Below are 11287 nucleotides of genomic sequence, written 5' to 3'. Positions count from 1 at the left end.
CTATATCTCATCTCCTCTCCTCACTCTCCTCTCCTGTCCTCTCCTCACTCTCCTCTCTTCTCTCCTATATCTCCTCTCCTCTCTCTGCTTCCGATCTCCTCCCTCTCTTCAGATCAACGGGACAGTAACAGAGAACCTGTCTCTGAACGATGCAGGGAAGCTCATTGAGAAGTCTAGAGGAAAACTCCAGCTGGTCATCCAAAGAGACCGGAGACAGATCCTCATCCGTATCCCGCCCCTCGTCGACTCTGACTCCGAACCTGACGGTGAGTGACTGACTGGGGAGGGATAGGGATGACAGACATCTGTTCTGACCAATAGCAGGGCGGTATTCAGAGTGTAGAAGATGACGGACACCTGTCCTGACCAATGGCAGAGCAGTATTCACAGAATATAGTGGTTAGTGTGGGTTATATTCCAGTCCCAGAAGTTGAGTGTGTTGGTTTTCTCTGCTCCACTGACATGTCATTGATCACTGTACTAGTGTTGCACGGTATATCGAAACGTCGGTACTTTTTGGATACTAAAACATGAAAAACGGTTCAGTACTATAARTTAAAAAAAACTTTTGGTACTACTGTCAAATGTGTCTCGTGTCACATACGGATTGAGAGGATCGAGTCTGTAGCTAGCCAGGCTACTTGTCTTCTCAAGGGGACAGTAGTAAGCTAGCCAGGCTACTTGTCTTCTCTAGGGGCAAGTAAAAAGTAAGCTAGCCCAGACTTACTTGTCTTTCTCGTAGGGGCAAGTAGTATAGCTAAGCCAGCTACTGTCTTTCCTCCTAAGGGGGCAGTAGTAAGACTAGCCATGGCTTACCTTGTCTTCCTCTAGGCTGGATAGTAAGCGTAGCGCTATGTCTCTTGGGCTACTTGTCTTCTCTAGGGGCAAGTAGTAAGCTAGGCCAGGCTACTTGTCTTCTCTAGGGGGCAGTAAGTAAGGCTAGCCAGGCCTACTTTGTCCTTTACTCTAGGGGGCAGTAGTAAGCTAGCCAGGCTACTTGTCTTCTCAAGGGGGTATCGTGACAACACTACACTATACAGTACAGATTAGTGTTGCCAAGTCTCATTGGGTTGCCAAGTCTCATTGGGTTGCCAAGTCTCATTGGGTTGCCAAGTCTCATTGGCAACACTATACAGTCATCATGAGCATGAAAACCAACCGTTCTTTGACTCAACACTGGGTGTTTCATAAGCATGAATGGGGTCAAATAGGACACATATTACAGCTGATACAGATCAGTTTAGGAGTGTGAAGATACTCTATATTAGTCATCAGTAGAAAACGATATTCAACAGTATCCAATGACATTATTTAAACATTCCTCGAGAGTAGACAGCCACCAATCAGACCACGGTCCTGTTGAGGTAAAAATATCTGGCTTTTAACGGGTTAAAAATAAAAAGGGACACGAAATTAGGTATTGTCACTGCCATGTCACAGAGGTCACCCTGTCCATTCTTAGTTTACTTCTAGGACAGACGGAGTCACGTAAAGTGGTTCATTACTAGCCTAAGTACACTATTTACTAGCCTAAGTACACGACTAACTCATACTAGGAAGTTAAACAGAATATACAGTGTTGACAACAAAAAGAGATTTCCTCAATCGTAGCCTACAAAAGAGAAATCCTTTTTGTCTCTCTCTCTTCCAGATTAAATGTCATACTTTTAGATGAAGGCCCACCCAAGACAGACTCACACGTCAGTAACGTTTGGTTGCCTTTAAGCTGTAAACATGAACCATGTCACAACACTGCAACACTACAACAAGTTGTCAAGCTTTTACACTTTTACACTTCCGTTTTGCTATTATACTTTTCTTTTTTTTTTTACACTTTCCTAAAACTAATAAAGTATTTTAATCACTATTTATTTTGTACTGTGTGATTTATTAAGTACAGTAGGTTGAATAATGCCATATTTTATTTTTACTTTACATTTAGTACAAATATTTTACTGTACATTTAATTGTACTTAAAAGTACATACAGAACAAATACGTCTTAGCTTTGTACCACTTAAAGTCAATTGTTATTCTTCCCATAGCTTTAATACTGAGTACACCATATTCTGTCATTAGTAAAAACCAGCAACAACTTAGAGAAAGGGTAGTAACTTGACTACTATTCAATTCCAAATACAGGAAGTTGCATGAAAAACCAAGGCAAGATTACTGCATCATTATAACCATGGTAACAACATATTAATATTCTTCCTTCAGTGTTTAACAGGAGTTGAATACTACCGGATTTGAGTGAATTAGTGTCAAGTGTTTTTGTCTCAACCTATATTGTTTGTTCAACGTACAGCATCACATMACCATTTCATACAAAGTGTGTTATTTTCAGGGCTAATCATACATGGTCTGTTCCTGTCATTGTGGCTGTGATAGACTGATCTCAGTCCAGCCCGTGAAAACAGACCTGACTTCCCTGCCTGTCAACTGTCACAGTAAATCAGCGAGGATAGGCTGATTACCAGGAAGTAGTGTGTGGCTGAAGGCCCCTATAGGCTGAAGACAGGGAATGGGAGGGCAGTTGAAGAACAGGAACACTGTCAGGCTGCCTGTCAGCCTGTCTTTCTGTCTGTCTGTCTATCTAGCCGACGGTCTGTTTGTCAGGCTGTCTGTTTGTTGGGTTGATTGTCGAGCCGTCTGTCTAGCCTTCTACGCCATCAAAGGGAACATAAAACTTGACATAAGATTAGGATCTGACTAAAAATACTTGAATAAGTTATAGAACACATTGCCCTTTATGGTTGTGAGGTCTGGGGTCTGCTCACCAACCAATAATTCACAAAATGGAAGAGATGCCCACACATTTCACCACAAAGCCCTCACMTACAGAGAGAGGATCCTAGAGAAGAGTCCCTTTAGCCAGCTATTTCTGGGACTGTTCACACACAGAAACACTAACATACCCCAAAGAGCCCCAGGACAGCAACACAATTAGACCCAACCAAATTATGAGAAAACAAAAAAATAACTATTTGACACTCTGGAAAGAATCAACCACAAATTGGAGCAAATTGGAACGCTATTTGGCCCTAAACAGAGAGTACACAGTGACAGAATACCTGACCACTGTGACTGACCCAAGATTAAGGAAATCCTTGACTATGTGCAGACTCAGTTATCCTAGACTTGCTATTGAGAAAGGCCGCTGTAGGCAGACCTGGCAATCGAGAGAAAACAGGCTATGTTCACACTGCCCACAAAATGAGGTGGAAACTGAGCTGCACTTCCTAACCTCCTGCCCAATGTATGACCATATTAGAGACACATATTTCCCTCAGATCACACAGACCAACAAAGAATTTTAAAACAAATCAAACATTGATGAACTCCCATATCTGTTAGGTGAAATACCGCAGTGTTCCATCACAGCAGCAAGATTTGTGGCCTGTTGCCATGACAAAAGGGCAACCAGTAAATACCACCACTATGTATCTGTTTATTTATCTGGAGACAAAAGGAGACAAAACCAGACCACTCTGTTCAGTACAAAACACCAAACACACCGGTTAAACCAACTTTGACCAGTTTATTTCATGTTTCAATTCACCCGTCAATAAACCCATTCACCTCTTTCTTATTTTAATACCTACCAGGTATTGTTACGTGTGGCTCTCCTGCTAGAAATACACAACCTTTTGTTATGAGAGGTATGTCTGTCTGTCGGGATGTCTGTCGGGATGTTTGTCGGGCTGTCTGTCGGGCTTTCTGTCTGTCTGTCTGTCTAGCTAGCCATCTGTGTCTGTTTGTCTGTCTGTCCAGCCTTCTGTTGGGCTGTCTGTCTGTCCAGCTGTCTTTCTGTCCAGCCGTCTGCCTGTCTGTCCAGCCATCTGCCTGTCTGTCTAGCCATCTGTCTGTCAGGTTGTCTGTCGGGCTGCCTGTCAGCCTGTCTTTCTGTCGTCTGTCTGCCAGCCAGTCTGTCTGTCTATCCAGCCGTCTGTCTGTTTGTCAGGCTGTCTGTTTGTTGGGTTGATTGTCTAGCCGTTGGTCTGTCAGGCTCTCTAGCTGTCTGCCTGTCTGTCTAGCTGTCTGCCTGTATGTTTAGCTGTCTGTTTGTATGTTCAGCCGCCCGGCTGTCTGCCTGTCTGTCCTGTCATCTACCTGTCTGTCTAGCCTCCTTTCTGTCGGACCCTTTGCCTGTCTGTCTAGCTGTCTTCCTGTCTGTCTAGTTGTCTTCCTGTCTGTCTAGTTGTCTTCCTGTCTGTCTAGCTGTCTGTTTTGTCTGTCTAGCCATGCTGCTGTCGGCTGTCTGATCTGTCAAGGTTGTCTGTCTGTGTCGGGCTGAATGTTGGGCTGTCTGTCAGGCTGTCTGTCTGTCAGGGCTGTTGGGCTGGTCTGTATGTCGGGCTGCCTGTCAGCTTCTGTCTGTTGGGCTGTCTGTCTGTCTGTCAGGCTGTCTGTCTGTTGGGCTGTCTGTCTGTCAGGCTGTCGCAGGCTGTCTGTCAGGTACTGTTAGCTGTCTGTCTGTTGGTCTGTCGTTTGGGCTGTCTGTCTTGTCTGTCGGGCTGTCTGTTGGGCTGTCGGGCTGTCTGTTGGGCTGTCTGTTGGGTGTCTGTCTGTCGGCTGTCTGTCTGTCAGTGTCTGTCTGTGGGCTGTCTCTGTCTGTCTGTCTGTCAGGCTGTCTGTCTGTTTGCGTGGGCTGTCTGTCTGTCTGTCGGCTGTCTTTGGCTCCTTTGGCTGTCTGTCGGTGTCGTCGTGGCTGTCGTCGCTGCTGTCTGTCCGTCTGTCTGTCACTGTCTGTCTGTTGTCTGTCGGGCTGTCTGTTTGTCAGCTGTCTGTTGGGCTGTCTGTCTGTCAGGATGCTGTCTGTTGGGTTGTCTGTCTGTCAGGCTGTCTGTCAATAGTTCTTTACAGGAGCTGCTCATGAGGACTGTTAATGCAACCGGAATCAATGCACTTCAGATGCAAACACCACCATTCACAGTAACTCCTTCTTCTCTCCTCCCCTCTCCGTCCCTCACCTCTCTCCTCTCCTTCACCTCTCCCTCCCCACCCTCTCCCTCCTCACCCTCTCCCTCTCCTCACCCTCACCTCTCCTTCCCTCACCTCTCTCCTCCCTCACCTCTCCCTCCTCACCTCTACCCTCCACCCTCACCTCTCCCTCCCTCACCCTCACCTCTCCCTCCCTCCCTCTCACCTCCCTCCCTACCTCTCCCTCCTCACCCTCACTCTCTCCCACCCTCACCTCTCCCTCCTCCCCCTCACCTCTCCTCCCTCTATCTCCTCTTTTTCTCTCTTGTGCTATCACTCCTTCACTCTCTCGTCTTATGGTCTCTTTCCTCCATTTCCCTCTCTCTCTCTCTCTCTCTCTCTCTCTCTCTCTCTCTCTCTCTCTCCTCCATTCTCCCTCTCTCATCTCCTCCCATCTCTCTCTCTCTCTTTCTCCCTGATGAGGACCAGTCATCACTTTTTGTCCTCCACTGTTCCTCCCTACTGCTTTACAGCTACAGTCTGTCTGAATGATTCTAACTCTAATGTAATGTATAGAGATGTAATGGCCTGTCCCAGGGAAACATCGCCATGGTCACTATCACATTCACTCAAATCACTTTTTAATTGGCCAAAAATCAGATGTGAAAAATATATTTGGTAATGAAATGAGACTGAATACACTACGATGCTGTAGCTAATGCCAACGCCTTAGATCAATGGGGCATAGTCTAGTGCCTTGAGTTCTGACCAGGAAAAACTCTGGGCTAGAGTTTTGGGTTATAACGAAAGGCCTGGAGTTTTTCCTGGTTAGTGTTACGTGGTAAGGAACAACTCGGGGCACTAGATATGATGTATCCATTTAGATATGGCACTCTCACGGTCTCTCTCCCTCTCTCTCATTCTCTAACACCTGGCTCCGCTTTTCTGCAGGCACACACATCCCCTTCTCCTCTCCTCCTCTCCTCCTTCCCCTCTCCTCCTTCTCATTGGCAAAGAGATCAGAGGGAATTAACAGGATATAGTGACAGAGCAGAGTGACTGAGTACTGTTAGATCTCTGTACTGTACAGCACAGTCTGTATGTATCAGGAGTGTACTACAGGCCCAGTGTGGCTACAGGTGCTCACTACCTTTTAATTTCACTGTTATGAAACCAGACAGACAATCTAATACATATCTGATCTATCTAGTTGTAGAATACATAGCCACACTGATCTGGATTAATCTTAATCTGATCTATCTAGTTGTAGAATGCATAGCTACACTGATCTGGATTAATCTTAATCTGATCTATCTAGTTGTAGAATGCATAGGTACACTGATCTGGATTAATCTTAATCTGATCTATCTAGTTGTAGAATGCATAGCCACGCTGATCTGGAGACTAAACTCTTCACTTGTTATGAGTCATGGATAGTATCGTATTTCATACTAAATACTGTATGTCAGCCATTTTATCATGACTGTCAGATCTTCAGAGTTTCTAACAGTCATCCTGGATTAGATTGACAGTATAGTACAGAACTGTATGCTGTGTGAGGTCACACACAACATGTTATAGAGAGGCAGAACATTCTTCAGTTACTCCACCTCTATCTGATTCCAACACAGCTAGGGGACTGGTGATGGGCCTTCTTCTTGGGACAACCAATCAGGTTTCCTCTGGTGTACAAATTCTCCTGGTGAAGTGAAAACAGTGAATACGATATGTTTATATCTAATCTCTCTCTCTCTCACTCTCTCTCTCTCTCTCTCTCACTCTTCCACCCTCTCTCCCCCCTCTCTCTTTCTTTCTCCCTTCTCTCTCTTTCTCTCTCTCTCTCTCTTCCTCCCTCTCTCTCCTCTCTCTCTCTTTCTTTCTCCCCTCTCTCTCTATATCTCTTTCTCTCTTTCTCTCTGTCTCTCTTTCTCTATCTCTTTCTCTGTCTCTTTCTCGCAGATATTTCAGAGATGGAGTCCTACCATTCCTACTCTCCCCAGGAGGACAGGAGATCTCGCCAGTCTGACCTCTCCTCCCATTCCTCTAATGAGAGAGACTACCCCAGGTAGGATGGAGGGAGGTATAGTAGTTATATAATAGATAGAGATGGAGAGAGAGAATTTAACTTTCCAATTTGTAAGTCGCTCTGGATAAGAGCGTCTGCTAAATGACTTAAATGTAATGTAAATGTAACCTGTCTGTTGATGGATATGAGAAGAGAAGAACACAGATACAGTGTACCTCAGTCAGAAATATTATGAAAGTTGTTACTGTACTGTGTAATAAATAATACACTACATTCTTAGTGTCCAACCTGACTGGATGGATGGATGAACGACTGGATGGATGGATGACTGGATGGATGGATGACTGGATGGATGGATGAACGACTGGATGGATGACTGAATGGATGATGGATGACTGGATGGATGGATGGATGACTGAAAAGATGATGACTGGATGGATGGATGACTGAATTGATGGATGGGTGACTGGATGGATGACGATGGATGGATGACTGGATGGATGAATGGATGGACAACTGGTTGACTGAATGGATCGATGAACTGAAAAATGTTTTTTAAACCGGATGGATGGATGACAAATGTGGATACAAATGGAATGGATGACAGAAATAGATGGATGGATGGATGACAGAATAGATGGAGGATGGATGACAGAATAGATGGATGGAGGATGACAGAATGATGGATGGACAGAATAGATGGATGGATGGATGACTGGATGGATGGATGACTGGATGGATGGATGAATGGAAAGATGTGAGATGAGTTACAGGAGGTGAGCTACAATATAGGACATGTAGTGGTATTGTTCCAGTACTGTTCCAGTATAGGTCAGGTAGAGGTACTGTTCCAGTATAGTGTATCGTTCCAGTAAGTAGGTGGGTACTGTCCAGATAGGTCAGGTAGAGGTACTGTTCCAGTATAGGTCAGGTAGAGTACTGTTCCAGTATGGTCACTAGCTGTTCAGTACTAGTAGGTGAACTTCAGTATAGGTCAGGTAGAGGACTGTCCAGTATAGGTCAGGTGAGGTACTGTTCCAGTATAGGTCAGGAGAGGTACTGTTCCAGTATAGGTCAGTAGAGGCTGTTCAGTATAGGTCAGGTAGAGGTACTGTTCAGTATGTTATAGTAGGTACGAGAGTCAGTTAGAGATACTGTTCCAGTATAGATCATGTAGAGGTACTGTTCCAGTATTGTTCCAGTATAGGTCAGGTAGAGGTATTGTTCCAGTAATAGGTCAGGTAGAGGTATTGTTCCAGTAATAGGTCAGGTAGAGTACTGTTCCAGTATAGTCAGTAAGGTAGTACGTTCCAGTATGGTATAGTCAGGTAGAGGTACTGTTCCAGTATAGGTCAGGCTGTCCAGGTAGGTAGTACTGTTCAGATGTCAGTAGTCTGTTCAGTATTGTTCCAGTATAGGTCAGGTAGAGGTACTGTTCCAGTATAGGTCAGGTAGAGGGTACTGTTCCAGTATAGGTCAGGTAGAGGTATGTTCCAGTATAGGTCAGGTAGAGGTACGTTTCCAGTATAGGTCAGGTAGAGGTACTGTTCCAGTATAGGTCAGGTAGAGGTACTGTTCCAGTATAGGTCAGGTAGAGGTACTGTTCCAGTATAGGTCAGGTAGAGGTACTGTTCCAGTATTGTTCCAGTATAGTCAGGTAGAGGTACTGTTCCAGTAATAGGTCAGGTAGAGGTACTGTTCCAGTACTGTTCCAGTATAGGTCAGGTAGAGGTACTGTTCCAGTACTGTTCTAGTATAGGTCAGGTAGAGGTATTGTGTCTAGTATAGGTCAGGTAAGAGGTACTGTTCCAAGTATAGGTCAGTAGAGGTACTGTTCCAGTACTGTTCCAGTATAGGTCAGGTAGAGGTACTGTTCTAGTATAGGTCAGGTAGAGGTACTGTTCCAGTATAGGTCAGGTAGAGGTACTGTTCCAGTATTGTTCTAGTAATGTCAGGAAGAGGTACTGTGTCAGTATGTTTCCAGTAATAGGTCAGGTAGGGTACTGTTCCACGTATAGGTCAGGTAGAGGTACTGGTCCAGTATAGGTCAGGTAGAGGTACTGTTCCAGTATAGGTCAGGTAGAGGTACTGTTCCAGTATAGGTCAGGTAGAGGTACTGTTCCAGTGATATTCCAGTAAACTATTGGTCAGGTAGAGGTATTGTTCCAGTATTGTTCCTGTGTCCAACCTGTCCAGTGTGTCCTTCCCACCCAGACCTCTAACCAGCCTGGAAGACTCTCCAAGGGTAGCCAAGATGTCTGCCATGGCCTCACCTTTCAGGGTTCCCCCTCTACAGGACCCCCCCGCCCCGGGCCCTGCCAACCTGGAATCAGAGGGTCCGCCACGCCTCGACGAGCCACCAGGTACCCACAATGCAATGCATCAAGAACAAGTGGCCTCAAACCCTACCTAGGCCTTGTTTAAATGTAATCTTATAACATTAGTAATCAGATATTTAGACTACTGCTTTTCAACCTGACAGTGTCCTTCATTGAATGAGTATGTAGCCAACGAGTCCGGGTGGTCATTGTGTTAATGCATATGTATTTGTTGTTTTCCAGCGTCAGCAAAGACCACTCCTAAGATTCTGCTACGCCCCAGCCCAGAGGATGAAGAGCTCTACGGGTGAGTAGATCACAGCCCAGAGTTATACTGCCTCGTAAGAAACCCTGACCTGACTGTTGAGTAAAGGTTACATATGGAAGAGGAAGAGTCAGAGGAAGAGGGGCAGTAGAAAGACAGGAGTGTTCCTCTATTCCTTCTATTTGACTGAACCTTTATTTAACTTGGCGAGTCAGTTAAGATCTTTGTCGTCAATCTTCGTTTAAATAAATACAAATTCTTAAGACAATCATGGTACCAATATTTGCTTCTAATACATCAGATGTAAACCCCATACTATTAATGAACGCGCACCAGTGGAAAGGTCGTTAAGACACTAACAGCTTACAGACGGAAGGCAATTAAGGTCACAGTTATGAAAACGTAGGACACTAAAGAGGCCTTTCTACTGACTCTGAAAAACCACCAAAAGAAATGATGCCCAAGGTCCCTGCTCATCTGCGTGAACGTGCCTTGGGCATGCTGCAAGGAGGCATGAGGACTGCAAATGTGGCCAGGGCAAAAAAGTGCAATGTCCGTACTGGGAGACGCCTAAGACAGCGCTACAGGGAGACAGGACGGACAGCTGACCGTCCTCACAGTGGCAGACCACGTGTAACAACACCTGCACAGGATCGGTACATCCGAACATCACACCTGCGGGACAGGTACAGGATTGCAACAACAACTGCCTGAGTTGCACCAGGAACGCACAATCCCTCCATCAGTGCTCAGACTGTCCGCAATAGGCTGAGAGAGGCTGGACTGAGGGCTTTGTAGGCCTGTTGTAAGGCAGGTCCTCATCAGACATCACCGCAACAACGTCGCCTATGCCCCAAACCCACCGTCGCTGGACCAAGACAGGACTGGCAAAAAGTGCTCTTCACTGACGAGTTGCGGTTTTGGTCTCACCAGGGATGATGGTCGGATTCGCGTTTATGTCGAAGGAATGAGCGTTACACTGAGGCCTGTACTCTGGAGCAGGATCGATTTGGAGGTGGAGGCTCCGTCATGGTCTTGGGCGGTGTGTCACAGCATCATCAGACTGAGCTTGTTGTCATTGCAGGCAATCTCAATGCTGTGCGTTACAGGGAAGACATCCCCTCTCCCTATGTGGTACCCTTCCTGCAGGCTCATCCTGACATGACACTCCAGCATGACAATGCCACCAGCCATACTGCTCGTTCTAGGCGTCATTTCCTGCAAGACAGGAATGTCAGTGTCCTGCCATGGCCAGCGAAGAGCCCGGATCTCAATCCCATTGAGCACATCTGGACCTGTTGGATCGGAGGGTGGAGGCTAGGGCAATTCCCCCCAGATATGTCTGGGAACTTGCAAGTGCCTTGGTGGAAGAGGTGGTAAACATCCTCACGCAGAACTGGCAAATCTGGTGCAGTCCATGAGGAGGCGATGCACTGCAGTACTTAATGCAGCTGGTGGCACACAGATACCGACTGTTACTTTTGATTTTGACCTCCCTTTGTTCAGGGACACATTATTCCATTTCTGTTAGTCACATGTCTGTGGAACTTGTTCAGTTTGTCTCAGTTGTTGAATCTTGTTATGTTCATACAAATATTTACACATGTAAAGTTTGCTGAAAATAAATGTAGTTGACAGTGAGAGGACATTTTATGCTGAGTTTATGTCCTTAAACCGATTATTTTAAAAAACATGAACAGAAAAAGTTAGAATGATAGTTTCGTTGCTCATGGCAGCCTGCAGTACCCAGTCGGCA

The 11287-nt window shown here is 45.6% G+C and overlaps 1 pseudogene; it reads left to right on the top strand.

Annotated features, from left to right (window-relative positions):
- LOC112077586 (tight junction protein ZO-2-like) overlaps window positions 1–11287 on the top strand; it is a 33657-nt pseudogene that overhangs the window by 19474 nt on the left and 2896 nt on the right.

This window comes from Salvelinus sp. IW2-2015, unplaced genomic scaffold (genome assembly GCF_002910315.2).
Source record: "Salvelinus sp. IW2-2015 unplaced genomic scaffold, ASM291031v2 Un_scaffold4718, whole genome shotgun sequence".
In the NCBI taxonomy this organism is placed as follows: Eukaryota; Metazoa; Chordata; class Actinopteri; order Salmoniformes; family Salmonidae; genus Salvelinus; species Salvelinus sp. IW2-2015.
This window is presented reverse-complemented; position numbering and strand designations above follow the sequence as displayed.